At 35.2% G+C, this 17377-nt stretch overlaps 1 protein-coding gene across 8 annotated transcripts in view; it reads left to right on the top strand.

The window, feature by feature from the left end:
• The window catches only part of TCF12 (transcription factor 12), a 391020-nt gene that overhangs the window by 46175 nt on the left and 327468 nt on the right, over positions 1 to 17377 (top strand). The gene's annotated exons all lie outside the window — the stretch shown is intronic.

Genomic DNA, 17377 nt, shown 5'->3' on the forward strand with positions numbered 1-17377 from the left:
ATAGATAAAGTTCATTTGTGTCATATTTTAGATTCCACACATGAGTGATATCATGGTATGTGTCTTTCTCTTTCTGACTTACCTTCACTTAGTATGATAATCTCTGGGTCTATCCATGTAGCTGCAAATGGAATTATTTAATCTGTCTTTTTTTTATGGCTCAGTAATATCCACTATACATATATGTACATATACAAACACACACATATACCACAATTTCTTTATCCATTCATCTGTTGATGGACATTTAGGTTGTTCTCATATCTTGGCTGTTGGGATTAGTGCTGCTGTGAACATAGGGAGCATGTATCTTTTTGAGTTAATAGTTTTGTCTGGATATATACCTGGGATGGGATTTCTGGATCATGGGACATTTATGTTTTTAGTTTCTTTGAAAAACCTCCATACTGTTAGAATGGAAGGAATCTTAAGCTACATCTCATTTGCAGATTCAATTTTTGTTTAATGTCCTGTAGACAGAAGAGTGAAATTGAATAGGAAAATTGAGATAATAGACCCAAGACATACGGAAATTTAGTACATGATAAACTTGACATTTCATAGAGGTAAAAGTGGATTTTTTAAGAAATGATTAATCATTTGGAAAAAGATAAAATTAAATTCATACCTCACATCATACAGAAAAATAAATTGCAAATGAACCAAAGATCTTAATGTAAATGATGAAACTATATGAATACAAAAAGGAAACATGGATGGATTCTTCTGTAACCTGGGTAAAAAGAAGGTTTTCTGTGACTCAAAATCCAGGAGCAAGAAAAGGAAAAATTGGTAAACTTGAGTTTATAAAAATTTTAAGTAAGACTTTTGCACAGCAGAAGACCCCCACTAACCCACAAAGCCAAAAAAATACAAAACTTGGAGAAAATATGGATTATATAGCATAGATAAAAAGCTAATATACCTCATGTAAAGATAAAATAGAAGAAGATCAAATAGAAAACAGGTAAAAGACATGGACAGATAGTTCTCACAGAAAGCTATAAAAATTTCCCTTAAAAATTTGATAAGGTAATCACTCTCACTTATAATAGAAATCTGAGTAAAACTGCACTGAGATACCAGTTTTCACCTGTGAGATGGACAGAAATTTAAAAGTACAAACACTCTTAGCTGTGAGGAAAGGGGTATTTTCATACTTTGTTGATTATACAACTGGTATTTTGATACCACTGAACCCCCAGTTAGTATAGGGTGACTCAAGAACTGGCTTCCTTGCAGAGCAAGAGAGTGAGGGAAGAGGAGTCCGTTATCTAAGGCACTTCAGGACATAACATCTAACCACTTAACTAGATCCCTTTTACTCTTCTTCCCACAAATCCCTGAAGTCAGAAGGAGGTGGGAATTGTGGTCCCCTTCCTTTTTGGGCCTCAAAACTCTATGATCTCTCTCACCAAGACTGGCTTTTGAGATGCTAAAGACAAGTTAAAGGACAAAAATTATCCTTTCCCAAGATAGTAGTGGGACTACAACATGGGAAATGTTTTTGATTGTGGGGGAGTGAATATTCACTAACTGTTCTGTTCTTTGGTAGCAAGTAATGGGGCTCTTTCAGTAAATGGATTCATCAGGCATGTGAAAGCAAAGGTCAGGTAATTGGAAAGGCCAAAATTATTTTGTTAACTTAATAGTCCTCATTAGCTGTCATTGCCATAAGCCATGTATTATATATATGTATCAGATGTCATATATTAAATGTCATCACATTTAGAATTATTTTGTTTGTGCTAGCTATTGGAGGATTTTTCTCTGGCAGCACAGTGGTAAAGAATCTGCCTCTCAGTGCAGGAGACCCAAGAAACGTTGGTTTCATCCCTGGGTCAGGAAGATCCCGTGAAAGAGGAAATGGCAACCCACTCTAGTATTCTTGCCTGGAAAATTCCATGGACAGAGGAGCCTGGTGAGCTACAGTCCGTAGGGTCACAGAAAGTTGGACACAGCTGAGAGACTGAGCACACACAGTTATTAGAACTGGAATAGAAGGTGATGTGGCAATTGATAATAACATGGTGCTCAGTCGTGTCTGACTCTTTGTTACCCCATGGACTGTAGCCCACCAGGCTCCTCTGCCCATGAAATTTCCCAGGCAAGAATACTGGAGTGGGTTGCCATTTCCTACTCCAGGGGATCTTCCCAGCCCAAGGACTGAACCCCTGTCTCTTTCATCTTCTCCATTGGTGGCAGATTCTTAACCACTCAGACCACCTGGGAAGCCCAATAATAAGTCAACTTTAAAAATGAGTTATCCTGTTGGTGAGAATATAAAATGGTACAAGCTGCCTTGAAAATCAGCCTGGCCATTCTCAAAATATTAATCCTAGAGTTACCATATGACCCAACAGTTCTGCTCCTAAGTGCATACCCAAGAGAGTTGAAAACATGTCCACTCAGAAACTTGTAGAAGTGTTTGTATAAGCATTGTTTATAGTAGTCAAAAAGAAAAGATAAGCCAAATGTCTGTTCACTAGTGAATATAGGTATTGTATACCATATAATGGAGAATTAATCGGCCATAAAAATGAAGTAATGATATATGCTACAACATGGCTGAACCTGGAAAACATGATAAATGAAAGAAACCAGTTATAAAAGATCACCTATGATTCCATTTCTGTGAAATGTCTAGAATAGACAACTCTGTAAAGATAGAAAATAGATTAGTAGTTACCTAGGTCATGAGGAGTGGCGGGAGTAGTTTGAGGGAGGAAGGGGACCAACTACTAATGGATTTGGTTTCTTGAGGGTCTTGTGTGGCAAAAATGTTTTAAAAATTACAGTGGTGATTTGATGGTTGCACAGCTATGAATATACTGAAAACTTTTGAATTGTAAACTTTAAAAGTGAATTGTGAAGTATGTGAGTTATATCTTAGTAAAGTTGTTAGGAAAGAAGTGAATTATCTATACTTAGTAACTAAGAAGTTTTTTTCCGCATCACTAAAATGTGTGTGACCTATTCCTATATACATTGCTGGTGAGAATGCAAATTGGCAGAACTCTTTTGAAAGAGACTTTGGCAGTATCTAACTAAACTGCTTACCTATTTACATTTTGACCCAGCAATTCCACTTCTGGAAATCGACCCCGAAGATTTGCTTCCAGCAATACAAGAGTGCATGTGGACAAGAATATTCATTGTAGCATTATTTATAATCATAAAATAGTGAAAACAAAATGCCTATGCATAAAAGAACAAGGAAACTTCTATAATGGATACAGAGTGATTTTTAGGATTATATGGTTAAGTGCCACAAGCAAAGTACAAATTAGCATCTATATTATATTACCTTATATAAGAAAGAAGGCAGCATAGGAAATTACACTTATCTGCAAATGAAATACAGGAATGATAAGCCAGAAACTGCAGACACAGTGAATAGGAACAGGGTGGAAAAAATGAGGAATGGTAGTTGGAAGGACTGATGCTGAAGCTGAAACTCCACTACTTTGGCCACCTCATGCAAAGAGCTGACTCTGGAAAAGACCCTGGTGCTGGGAGGGGTTGGGAGCAGGAGGAGAAGGGGACGACAGAGGATGAGATGGCTGGATGGCATCACTGACTCAATGGGCATGAGTTTGAGTAAGCTCCAGGAGTTGGTGGTGGACAGGGAGGCCTGGTGTGCTGCAATTTATGGGGTCGCAAAGAGTCGGACACGACTGAGCAACTGAACTGAACTGAACTGAACTGAGTGGGATTAAGGAATGGAGGAGGTTGTGACATTACTGAGTGCACTTTTTTGTATGGTTCTGAAGTTTTGGAACTGTCAGTGTTTCACATGTTTGTAAAAAAATTTATAAAGTTAGAGGAAAAAAAGTGAAAACAAAAATGGGCTAAAACAGAAACAAATGAACTCAACTGGATTTCAAAAGAATTACGTAATTATTTGTGGTTTGGTGTGGGGGCAAACTAACAAAACTTTTGAACACAGTATTTGGACTGTATGGCCTAAAGGCTGAAGACCAAGAGACCTCTTAAAAAATACCCAGTTTATAGGCTTTCCTTTTTCATGCAGAGCTATGGGTTAGCAAATCTAAAACTACTTTCTTTGTATACTTTGTATACTTTCTCTGTATACTTTGTATACTTTCTCTGTATACTTTGTATACTTTCTTTGTATATAACTACTTTCTTTGTATATGTCGAGTACATGGTAAATAAATAGTTTGTGAGTAATAGAAGCCACATTTCTTATTGTTGGAGGAGGTAGTTTTAAATATGCTAAGGAAGAAGGATAGAAGGAAAGAACCTCATGGTGTTTGATTGGAGCTTGAAGTACAGATAAACTCATCTTTCTTTCTTCCATCCATCCATCCATCCATCCATCCATCCATCTGTCCATCTATAAAAATAATTACAGATGAGACAGGGTTGTGTGTGTATGAGTAAATGTATGTCTATGAATATCTGTGTATATGTATATATATTAATTTAATTCATACTCTTCTATATCAACCCTTTGTATGAATCTGTTTCCTAGATGATTTTAGTCAGTAATTTTATCATTGATTAAACTTGGTAGGTAGAATATTACAAAAAAATTCATTTAGATGCTCTCTTTGTTTTTGAAGTTTGGCATTTACAGAATGTATTTGTTAAATACATTTGCTAAAAACATTAGATTTCTAGCTGTTTAATTGTGATTTGTAGGGACCTTCTTGAAATATATTTAGTTTAACTTTGTAAATATCCCCCTAAATTTTCCTTTAAGGAAAATGTTTGCAATGTTAATAAAATGTTAGTAAAGAACCGCCCATAATAAACATCTCTAGTATGTACAAATAGGAAACAACATGTCTAGCAGTCTTCACTGATTAATAGATTAAATTCATTTCAACATTTGGATTTATATACTAGCATGTAGCAAGGTGAGATAAGAAAGCCTTCCTCAGCGATCAATGCAAAAAAAATAGAGGAAAACAATACAATGGGAAAGACTAGATATCTCTTCAAGAAAATTAGAGATACCAAGGGAACATTTCATGCAAAGATGGGCTCAATAAAGGACAGAAATAGTAGGGGCCTAACTGTATGCAGGTTGGGAAGCAACAGTGAAAACTGAACATGGAACAACAGACTGGTTCCAAATAGGAAAAGGGGTACGTCAAGGCTTGTATATTTAACTTATTTAACTTATATGCAGAGTACATTATGAGAAACGCTGGGTTGGAAGAAGCACAAGCTGGAATCAAGATTGCCGGGAGAAATATCAATAACCTCAGATATGCAGATGACACCACCTTGATGGCAGGAAGTGAAGAGGAACTAAAAAGCCTCTTGATGAAAGTGAAAGAGGAGAGTGAAAAAGTTGGCTTAAAGCTCAACATTCAGAAAACTAAGATCATGGCATCTGGTCCCATCACTTCATGGGAAATAGATGGGGAAACAGTGGAAACAGTGGCTAACTTTATTTTTGGGGGCTCCAAAATCACTACAGATGGTAATTGCAGCCATGAATTTAAAAGATGCTTACTCCTTGGAAGGAAAGTTATGACCAACCTGGATAGCATATTTAAAAGCAGAGACATTGCTTTGTCAACAAAGGTCTATCTAGTCAAGGCTGTGGTTTTTGCAGTGGTCATGTATGGATGTGAGAGTTGGACTGTGAAGAAAGCTGAGCACCAAAGAATTGATGCTTTTGAACTGTGGTGTTGGAGACGACTGTTGAGAGTCCCTTGGACTGCAAGGAGATCCAACCAGTCCATCCTAAAGGAGATCAGTCCTGGGTGTTCCTTGGAAGGAGTGATGCTGAAGCTGAAACTCCAGTACTTTGACCACCTCATGTGAAGAGTTGACTTATTGGAAAATACCCTAATGCTGGGTAGGATTGGGGTCAGGAGGAGAAGGGGACGACAGAGAATGAGATGGCTGGATGGCATCACCGATTTGATGGACATGGGTTTGCGTAGACTCCGGTAGTTGGTGATGGACAGAGAGGCCTGGCGTGCTGCGATTCATGGGGTCGCAAAGAGTCGGACATGACTGAGTGACTGAACTGGAAGGAGAAGATATTAAGAAGAGGTGGCAAGAATACATAAGAGAACTATATAAAAAAGATCTTCACAACCCAGATAATCACGATGGGGTGATCACTCACACTCACCTAGAGCCAGACATCCTGGAATGTGAAGTGGGCCTTCGGAAGCATCACTATGAACAAAGCTAGTGGTGGTGATGGAATTCCAGTTGAGCTATTTCAAATCCTGAAAGATGACGCTGTGAAAGTGCTGCACTCAATATGCCAGCAAATTTGGAAAACTCAGCAGTGGCCACAGGACTGGAAAAGGTCAGTTTTCATTCCAGTCCCAAAGAAAGGCAATGCCAAAGAATGCTCAAACTACCACACAATTGCACTCATCTCACACGGCAGCAAAGTAATGCTCAAAATTCTCCAAGCCAGGCTTCAGCAATACGTGAACCATGAATTTCCAGAGGTTCAAGCTGGTTTTAGAAAAGGCAGAGGAACCAGAGATCAAATTGCCAACATCTGTTGGATCATCAAAAAAGCAAGAGAGTTCCAGAAAAACATCTATTTCTGCTTTATTGACTATGCCAAAGCCTTTGACTGTGTGGATCACAACAAACTGTGGAAAATTCTGAAGGAGATGGGAATACCAGACCACCTGACCTGCCTCTGGAGAAACCTATATGCAGGTCAGGAAGCAAGAGTTAGAACTGGACATGGAACAACAGACTGGTTCCAAATAGGAAAAGGAGTACGTCAAGGCTGTATATTGTCACCCTGCTTATTTAACTTATATGCAGAGTACATCATGAGAAACGCTGGGCTGGAAAAAGCACAAGCTGGAATCAAGATTGCCGGGAGAAATATCAATAACCTCAGATATGCAGATGACACCACCCTGATGGCAGGAAGTGAAGAGGAACTAAAAAGCCTCTTGATGAAAGTGAAAGAGGAGAGTGAAAAAGTTGGCTTAAAGCTCAACATTCAGAAAACTAAGATCATGGCATCTGGTCCCATCACCTTATGGGAAATAGATGGGGAAACAATGGAAACAGTGACAGACTTTATATTTTTGGGCTCCAAAATCACTGCAGATGGTGACTGCAGCCATGAAATTAAAAGACGCTTATTACTCCTTGGAAGGAAAGTTATGACCAATCTAGATAGCATATTAAAAAGCAGAGACATTACTTTGTCAACAAAGGTCCATCTAGTCAAGGCTATAGTGTTTCCAGTGGTCATGTATGAATGTGAGAGTTGGACTATAAATAAAGCTGAGCACCAAAGAATTGATGCTTTTGAACTGTGGTGTTGGAGAAGACTCTTGAGAGTCCCTTGGACTGCAAGGAGAGCCAACCAGTCCATCCTAAAGGAGATCAGTCCTGGGTATTCATTGGAAGGACTGATGCTGAAGCTGAAACTCCAATACTTTGGCCACCTGATGTGAAGAGCTGACTCATTTGAAAAGACCCTGATGCTGGGAGAGATTGGGAGCAGGAGGAGAAGGGGACGACAGAGGATGAGATGGTTGGGTGGCATCACCGACTCGATGGACATGGGTTTGGGTGGCCTCCGGGAGTTGGTGATGGACAGGGAGTCCTGGCGTGCTGTGGTTCATGGGGTTGCAACAAGTCAGACGCGACTGAACTGAACTGAACTAACATGTAGCTCATGGCATGATCCTATAATAGTTAGGATATGGTAATACTAATATATTAGTAATCAACATGTTTTTATCTATGGTTGACAAAATGTAGGCTAAAGAATTAAAACTGTATTGGAGTCATTGGATTTGCTACTGAACACCACATTTAAAGTATATAATTACCATTGTGTAATTATTAAATATAATCAGAAGCTTATACTTTGTTTATAACCATACTCCTATACTTTAAGGAAGAAAATATGTGTGAGTCTTAGGTACCTTAATGATTATTCATTATGTAATAATTGAATTTTCTTTTTTTTTTATTTTATTTTATTTTTTTATTTTTTTATGAATTTTCTTTTGTTGATTTCAAATTATTAGAATCTTATCCTGAAAAAATCAAATTACATAATAAAGTATATCTTGCTCTATAGCTGGTGTGAATATATTAAAAAAGAAATTATTGTAAAACCCCAAACTAATTTTTTGTTTACTACTATATAATTTGAGGCAGTTCTAGGCATTTATGGCAGACAACTGACACATAACTAATTACAAGTAGCAATTTTGATAAAAATTTAGAATTAGGTTTTTTAAAAATAATTCTCTTTGCATCTAAATTGTAGCCTGTACATATTGTTTCTCGCTAAAAATAGTCAGAGATACTTGGAAAAAATGGCTGGTTTTGTACTTGAAGCAGGAAATGCACAAAATAAACCTGGAACATCTTGTTATACCAGGTAATAAGGAAGGTTAAAGACTACTGGAATCTTTTCAAAAAGACTTCCATGGGCTGAAAATGGAACAGTTTGAGCTTTAATAATTTCTACAGTGGTTTGAGACACAACATATATGTTTAAATACAGGATTCATAATGACTCTTTAAAAAATAACTAGTCATACTGTTGGGGATACTGTTGAACCAGTCTGAAAGAATTACTTATCCTGTCTCTCCTTTGAGAACTGTACCCTTGGGCAACTACATCGATGATGAGGGGGAAATTTATTTTTACAGAACTATTCTAGCTGAGAAATGGGAAAGGAATTATAAAATTAGAATATCATCACTTTGTAAACCTTGGTAAGTTAATGAATTTAAGCATTGAATATCATGGATTTTAACACTACCAGAGAAAAGCGGCCAGAACATTTGCCTCATGATGTAAAACAAAATACTACCCATGAAAAACTCTTGCCGCTGCCAGAAAGAAGAATTGAACTTCAATCTGATCAAGCATCTAAATTCAACTACTAATTTATGGAAAATACAGAAGGAGAAAATGTTAAATACTAATAGCAATTCTTTGCTGGATATAGTCAGAAAAATCCAGCCCGTAGAAAGCTACAAAATAACCAAAAATTTTTTTCCTCTCCTCCCAAATCTCAAAGAACAAACAGGAGGGGACACATTTAAAAATTAAAGTTAAATAAAATTAAAAACTCAGATCCTCAGTTTTCTTTAGCCATATTTCAGGTGCTTAACCAGCCATATGTGACTTATGGCTACCATATCAGACACGGCAGGGATGGAAAATTTCCATCTTTGTGGAAAGTTCTGTTGGATAGTTGTATTAATTTCCTAGGGCTTCCAAATAATTTACCACAATCTGGGTGGCTAAAATTACAGAAATTTATTCCCTGACAGTTCTGGAGGCCTGAAGTTCAAAATTAAGGTGTTAGTATGGCTGTACGCCCTCTGAAGGTTCTAGGGGCTTATCCTTCTTTGCCTCTTCCAGCTTCTGATGGCATTCTGATGTTTTTGGTTTGTGGCAGCATATTTACCCTTACTCTTTTAAGGATACCAGTCATTGGATTTAGAGCCTACTCTTAAATCGAGGATGTTCTTGAGATCCTTAATTACTTCTTCAAAGACCCTATTTCCAAATAAAGAATACTGGGTTTTAGGATTTGAACATAATTTTTTTAAGAGACAGAATTTTAACCTACTACAACAGGGCTGCTAAACATTAAAAGGGACTTGAGACATATCGAACAATTGGAGTGTTTGGACTCTTTGGATTCTGATACAAGGAAACGTTATAAAATTAAGAATTATGAAATGAGGGAATTCCCTGGCAGTCCAGAAGTTAGGATACCATTCTTCCACTGCTGGAGTCATAGGTTCAATCCCTGGTCTGGGAACTAAGATCCTGCATGCTATGTGGTGTGGCAAAGGGGGGAAAATGTCACTTCAAAAAACTGTATAAAAATTATGAAATGATCATGCATTTGGATAATGAATATCTATATTAAATTTTGTTAGCTCTTTTATGGGTAGTAATAGTGTTTAATCCTTTTTAAAGAAAGAACTTTTATTGTTTAGAAGTAGAGCAATATTTACAGTTGAGATGAAATGATATATTGGAAATTTTTCAAAATAATGCAGGAATGAGGAAATGAATAGGTTATGGATCAGGGGCTGCAAGCTACAACCCAGGTAGCTTACAGCCTGTTTTTGTAAATAAGGTTCTATTGGAACAAAGCTATGCCGATTCAAGTACATATGGCCTATGGCTGCTTTTGTGCTATGAAGGCAGAACTGAGTAATTTGAAAAGAGACCCGTGGGCCTTGGAAAACTGAAAACATGTACTGCGTGACATTTTACTTAAAAGTTTGTGGACTCCTTCCTGGTATAGTTCAAAAGAGGTAGACAATGAATTGATAATAGTAAAAGCTGTCTCTTTTTTTGTATATGTTTGAAATGTCCCATAATATGTTAAATTTTCTGAAAAATAATAGTTGCGTGTTTCTCTGATTTGAGAGCAAAAAAGAGCTATGTCTTAAAAAAAGAGAAACAAAGGAAAGTATGTAAATATTTTATTCTAGAAAAAGTTCTATTTGTGATATTTTATCTCTGAGGTATGAAATGACTGGTAAAAAGATAACATTTGTTAAATCTGACTGTTGGAAACATGAGTCTTATATTATTTTGTATTTATCTATATGCTGAAATATTTTTAATTAAAAAAAGCCAAACTCACATGTTATAAATGTAAGTTAAAATGTGTAAGGGCAAACTAAACATTTGAGAAAGAATTTATAATATATAACAGCAGTTTGAGAGCCTTAAATATATACACATCCTTTATAAATTTCCAAGAAGAAAAAAAAAAATCTCCCTGTTAGAAAAATTAGAAAAGGACACATACAGTATTTGCCAATAAAGGCAGTTGGGCAACTTGCATATGGGAAAAAAGAGAGAGACCATAAGGAGAAAAGTTAATTAAAAAATAGACACCATTAAGATTTTAAAAATATATATGTAAATATAAAATCTCTCACCACTATATATGGAGAGGGCAGAGAACTATGTATGTATATGGAGAAAGTTAAATTTGTAGCTTTGCTGTTTTTTGTGTATATTTTGGCCAATCAGATTGTTTTGAAAGTAATATTTTAGGGTAAGCTGAAGTTTCTAAAATTTAACAAGTGAAGAAAGGATATATAATCTATTTTTCATTATTAAGTTTGTTGGTCAACAGAAATTTCTGTTCATGTTTAACATCTTGTGTATACTGATTGTTGAAATACTTCTCTAGAGGTTCTTAAACTTTAGCACATATCATAGTCTCCTAGAGGGCTTGTTCTATAACATGACTCTTGACCTCATCCCCAGAGGTTTTGATTCACTGGGTTAGGGATGGGGCAAAGGATTTCTATTTTTAAAAAGTTCCCCTGTGAGCTGATGCTGCTGATTTTGAGGGACCACACTTTAATAATTGCTGCCTTACAGTGACAAGAAAAGAGAAGGTAAGGAAAAAAAGATATTTGTATATAGCAACTATATACAGAGGATTGTATTCAGTATCTTATAATATTGTCTTTGATGCACAAGGTGTTATGATCAGTTGAATGAACATACAGTATATGAAAAACATTCCTTTTTTTTTTTTAAGAGAATCATTTGGAGCCTTAAGCTTTGTATGTGTAACTTGTATAGCTTTGGTATGTAGGTGATGGTTTCATTGATTTAGGCCTAACTTTTTTGAACAATACTGAGCTTTTAAAATTTTTTTGAAGTATAGTTGATTTATTAATACAATGTTGTGTTAATTTCTGCTGTGCAGCAAAGTGATTCAGGTGTATGTATATGTATACATATACACACATTATTTTTTAAAATATTCTTCTCCATTATGGTTTATCATAGAATATTGAATATAGTCCTCTGTGCTATACAGTAGGATCTTGTTTATCCGTTCTATATATAATAGCTTACATCTGCTAACCCCAACCTCCCACTTCATCCCTCCCCCAACCCTGTCCCCCTTGACAGCCACAAGTCTGCAAAACTGAGCTTTTTGTAGATTATTGAGTTGACGTGTTATTTAGGTGAATGAGAATGACTTCAGAGTGGAAATAGTGAGAAGAACAAGTGATATAAAGAAAAAGTATGATTCTACTAATGTAAAATTAAGCAGGCAAAGCAAAACACTACATTTTTAGGGAAATATATTTGGTAAAGTTATTTTAAAAAGCAAGGGAATAATAAAGATAATTTCAATATTGTAGTTACCTCCCAAGGGAAGAGTATTTATACTCCATTATTTACATTTATTACTTTATTTATATGGTGTAAATACATTAAAAAAATAATATTCAGTAAGTAATTAAATCCTAAAGTAAAATGCTCTATTTCCTTCAAATAGGAAAAAAATAGGAAAAAAAAATCTTGAGAAGAGTTAAGACTCCCTTAGACTCTTAGTTGGGCCTGCCAGATACCCTAGGCTGACACTGTATGTTAGAACTTCTGCAGTGATGAAAATTTTAAAAATCTTTGTTAAATGTGCCTAATAAGTGCTTGAAATGTGGTTAGTGCAGTTGAGGCAGTGCTTTAAAATTTAATTATTTGAAATTTATATTTAAATAGGCACATGTGACTGATTTCTACCATACTATTACAACAGACAGTTTAGAACATGGTTTAGCCCTTGATTTAATAATCTGTTAATAATTCTCCTATTGAATATTCAGTGTTTGGTTTGCTGACATTTTGCTTCGGTCACTGAAATTTGTATATTATCTTGTGTGCTTTGACTCATGCTTCTTATGTTGATTGGTAGCAGTTTGATTTATTTCTCTTGTACCTTATGTTCCAAAAATTGAGTCTTCAGGATCAGTAGCTCTTGGACTAAAGTTTATTGAAAACATAGTATTTTATTAATTATAATGTGTTTTGAAATTTTCGTAGGTTGTTATTTTTAATGTTAGAATTTTATGACTTGATATTCTGTTGATTTCTACTTAAAATATTAATCCATTGACTTTTCTGAGCCCCAAACAAAATTCTTTTTATTTTGTAACTTGAGTCATTCAGCAGATATTACTTATTATGAACCATGCATTCTTGAGAATTGGGGAATGATAGAGGAAATAAATTCTGACTTATGATGTGAGCATATTTGGTAGTATTTTTAGAAAGAAAGCACAGTGTGCTTGAGAGAAACACTGGATGGTCATATAGTGGAGGAATGAGAATAAGATAGTATATGACCGGGAAGAGACCAAACAAAAATGTTTATATATTTTTATTTCATTATTTTGTCACTTGATGGTAATGGAGATTGTACATCAAAATTCTTAAGAGTTCCTGTTACTGTGTAAATGAGATTTTTTAATTCACCAAAGGACTAGTAATATAGAAAGAACTTATAACCAAATATCTGACAACTCAATTTTTTTAAAAAATAAGGCAAAATTATCTAAAAATACACTATACAAAGAAGATACATGAATGGCTAACAGTACTTGTAAACATGTTCAGTGTCATTAACATTGATATCAGAGAAATGCAAATAAAAACCACAATGAATCACTCTATAATCAATTAGAATGACTAAATTAAAACACCAAGAATAAATCATAATACCAAATATGGCTGTGTCTGTGGAGCAACTGCAATTCTCATGTCAAATGGAAATGAAAAATATTCTAGACACTTTAGGAAAGCAGCTTGACACTTTCTTACAAATTTAGCATACACTTACCATATAACCCAACATTCCCACTCCCTGGAATCATCCAAGAGATATAAAACATGTATATACATTATTTTTTTTTTTTTTTGAGAATCATCATAGATGATTCCAATACCATCATAATAATACCAAATGGGAAATGACCCAAATATTTATCAACTGGTGAACAGATTTAAAAAATAATACCACAATACAGATAACTCACATCTACATAAAAGAAAAGTACTCAGCAGTTAAAAGAAACAAAATATTGATAAGCATGTACATGATTATATCTCGAAAGCGTTAAGCCAGTTGAAGTAAAACACTACATACTGATTCTTTCTGTATGAAACTTCTCTGTCCTAATGATGATTATTGGTTTTACCTATTTAATATTACAGTTTAGTCCTCATGTTCCAGCTTTGTTCTTCATCCTTGGCTGAAAGCTTATTATGGTAATAGGTGTTATTCAGATATCTGAAACCTGTCATGAAGTGCTTAGAAGTGAATCTGTTTTCTCTGTCCGTTTGAAGCCGATAGCATCCTTGATCAGATTCCCCAGATGGATGTCTGCTTTTTGCTCTTATTCCTTTTACAGACCAGCTTCCTTTACTTATCACTTTGCCCAAATTCACAAGATCTGTAACTTAAGCACTGCCTTTATGTCTGACTTTTGGGTCCAGTTCACAAGAGAGAACATTTGATTATTAATAAGCCAATGGATTGACTAGTCTCAGATTAATCACCCCTGTCTCGTCTAGTTGGGATTAGGGAATGTGATCGTTGACTGGTATGCCTGCCTACACTGCACATTTAACTGAGTAGAATTTGTGATGTGACATTACACAAGTAATTAAATGAATTCTCCATATGTTAGGTTTCTTTGATTACCTTTATGTATGTTCATTAACATATTTTTTAAACACTTATAAAAATATACAGTGACAGGTGATGGTACTACAAAGATGACTAGAGGCAGGTATAATCCTTGCCCCCAAGGAGTTATAGTCCTAGTGGAACTAAGGGAATGGGAGTGACACATAAACAATAAAAATGATGTAATACAGTGATAATAAGTAGGTAACTGATACAAGTAGACTACTTGATAGTCATATCAAGTAAGGATGTAGAGTTGGATTTCTGTCCCTGCAATAAACAGTATGACCTTGAGTAAGTTTCTTAAAATATCAAAGTACCAGTCTTTAAAAAGAGAGTGACGCACAATTTCATGGTGTCACCCCAGAATAATGTACATGAAGGTGTGAAGTGTAACAAAAATGTTATAATTGTTTTATTGAACTATTTCATTGCTTTCAGTTTTAGTGTAATCTAGTAATTTTTGAAAGACTAATCTTTTTTTTTTCTACTGCTGTAACCTTAGAGGATATGTCACCTTTTTGAGACTTGACTTTTGCTTTCTTTTTCATGTGGAAGTAAATTTTGTTGTGAATTTTAATGTATTGCCCTTTCCATATTACTTGCTGATTTCTTAGTTCTTCTGATAGGTACTTTGCTATTTTGTCAGGCTCTTTGCTTGTACTTTTTTTTGCTTTTCTGTATTTTTACTTTTCTCTTTGAATTTAACATTATTTTTGATACAAATATTTGAAGCTCTACTTTTATACATAAGTATTCTTTGTGTATAGTATTTCTACTAAGTTGCTTTATTTTTAAAATCAATATTGTTGCTCTTGTTTTGTATTAGCTCAGGTTTATATTGATGTATCATTATTAATTGATTAATCAGAAGTAAAGGCATCTGTCACTTGCGAATCTGTGTATTTTTCCTCCCAACTCAACTACAGGTTTTATATTTTAGAAATAAGATATTTTTATGCTTTCAAGTTACATTGCTTTCTGTAGTTTATTCTGTTGGGAAATATGGAAACGATTATTTTGGTTTTCATTTGAGGCAGATACATGCTACTGATTGGAAGTCGTGTGTGTGCGTGCGTGCTAAGTCATTTCAGTCATGTCGGCTTCTTTTTGACCCTGTTGATTGGAGCCCACCAGGCTTCTCTGTCCTTGGGATTCTCCAGGCAAGAATACTGGAGTGGGTTGCCATTCCCTTTTCCAGGGGATCTTCTGACCCAGGAATTGAACCTACATCTCTTACATCTCCTGCATTGGCAGACATTTGCCACTAGCGCCACCTGGGAACCCTTGATTGTAGGTCTTGTATTATTAAAAAAAGTGGTCCCTTACATTGGATGGTTACTGTATTGGATAATTGGCATTTTACATTGACAGCTATCAGCAAAATTAGCTCTTCAAAAAGGTGACTGATAAATATATGTTATTTATTTACTACATGTGTCTTGTGTAATGAATGATACAGTATAGTTATGGGGTCTAGAATTTAAACAGTGGCACTCAGTGATATGAAAAAAGCATATAAATTTTTCTTTTGCAGTACTGAAAATGTCATTTGTAAAGTAATTATACACACATGTACATACAGAAAGTGAAAAAATATAAATAAGCAAAAATAAGAAAATTAAGAATACCATGTTCCTATCACCTAGAGATGACATAGTTAATACTTTAGTGTTCTTCTAGATATTTTTCTGTGTGTGTGTATGTATACTTGTATTTCTTTACTGGTAATATATTATTTTGTACATGTTATTTTAACATATGCTTTTTTATGTTAATTTCTGCTTTTCCGTATCAGCAAATTTTTATCTTACCTATCCATGCTCACATTTTTTCAGTTTATTCTAAACTGTTATTTGCAGTTGATCTGTTCAAGACAGGTCCAATCCAGAATAACTATTCAAGTCTTTTAAATCTAGCACAGCACTGCCCCCTGCCACCACACACACACCTTTTTCTTGGCACTGACTTTTTGATTAGCCATTACCTTTTGTTGTGCATGTCTCTTTTGTTGGGGGCGGGTGGGCAAGTGAGGTGGCATGTTTAGTTGTGTCCTGTTGGTGTTGTTTAGATTATTCCTCTGTATCTTTTTTTTTTCAGCTCTCTATATCTTGTATTTTAAGTAAGCTAATAATTTTAAATTTAGCTACAATATAAACTCTTCTCAATAATCTTTTAACCAGATCAGTATGGTAACTACAAATATTGAATGACTTTTGTCCTCATCTTCCTTTTTGTTCAAAGACTAGAAGAGTTTTCATGAATTACCTATGTACACATTTCTTTAATTATGGTATGTTAATAAAAAAGAAATCTAGATTCACTTAGGTCCACAAATATTATTATCTGTGTGCTAGTCTGTCCAACTCCTTGTGACTCTATGGACTGGAGCTCTTCAGGCTCCTCTGTCCATGGGATTCTCCAGGCAAGATTACAGGAGTGGGTTGCCAAGCCTTTCTCCAGGGGATCTTCCCGACCCAGGGATCGAACCCGTCTCTTAGATCTCTTGCATTGGCAGGTGGATTCTTTACCACGAGCGCCACCTGGGAAGCCATTATTATCTGTAGCCTGTGATAATCTACTTGAGTATAAATTCAAGTTATCTCTAGGGTTTTCTTTAAAAATACTTAATAAAACATGTAAAATAATGTTTTCTTTAAAAAGGAAAATGTGAAGCAGGTGCATTGCTGAACCATTTGCATACCTTTCCTTGTATTGATAGGAACATTATTGATCAAATTAGAAAGTCTTAATTACAAGGTCAGTTCTTAAAATTTAGATCACTACATGTTTCAATTTTGGGAAACGCATATTGTGGAGTACAAAATGTTTTAATGATTACTTAAGAAAGTGGATTCCTGAGAGATTTGACATTTCCGTATATTACTTACTTGAATTTCACTGCTTCT

This window comes from Cervus elaphus, chromosome 12 (assembly GCF_910594005.1).
Source record: "Cervus elaphus chromosome 12, mCerEla1.1, whole genome shotgun sequence".
Lineage (NCBI taxonomy): Eukaryota > Metazoa > Chordata > Mammalia > Artiodactyla > Cervidae > Cervus > Cervus elaphus.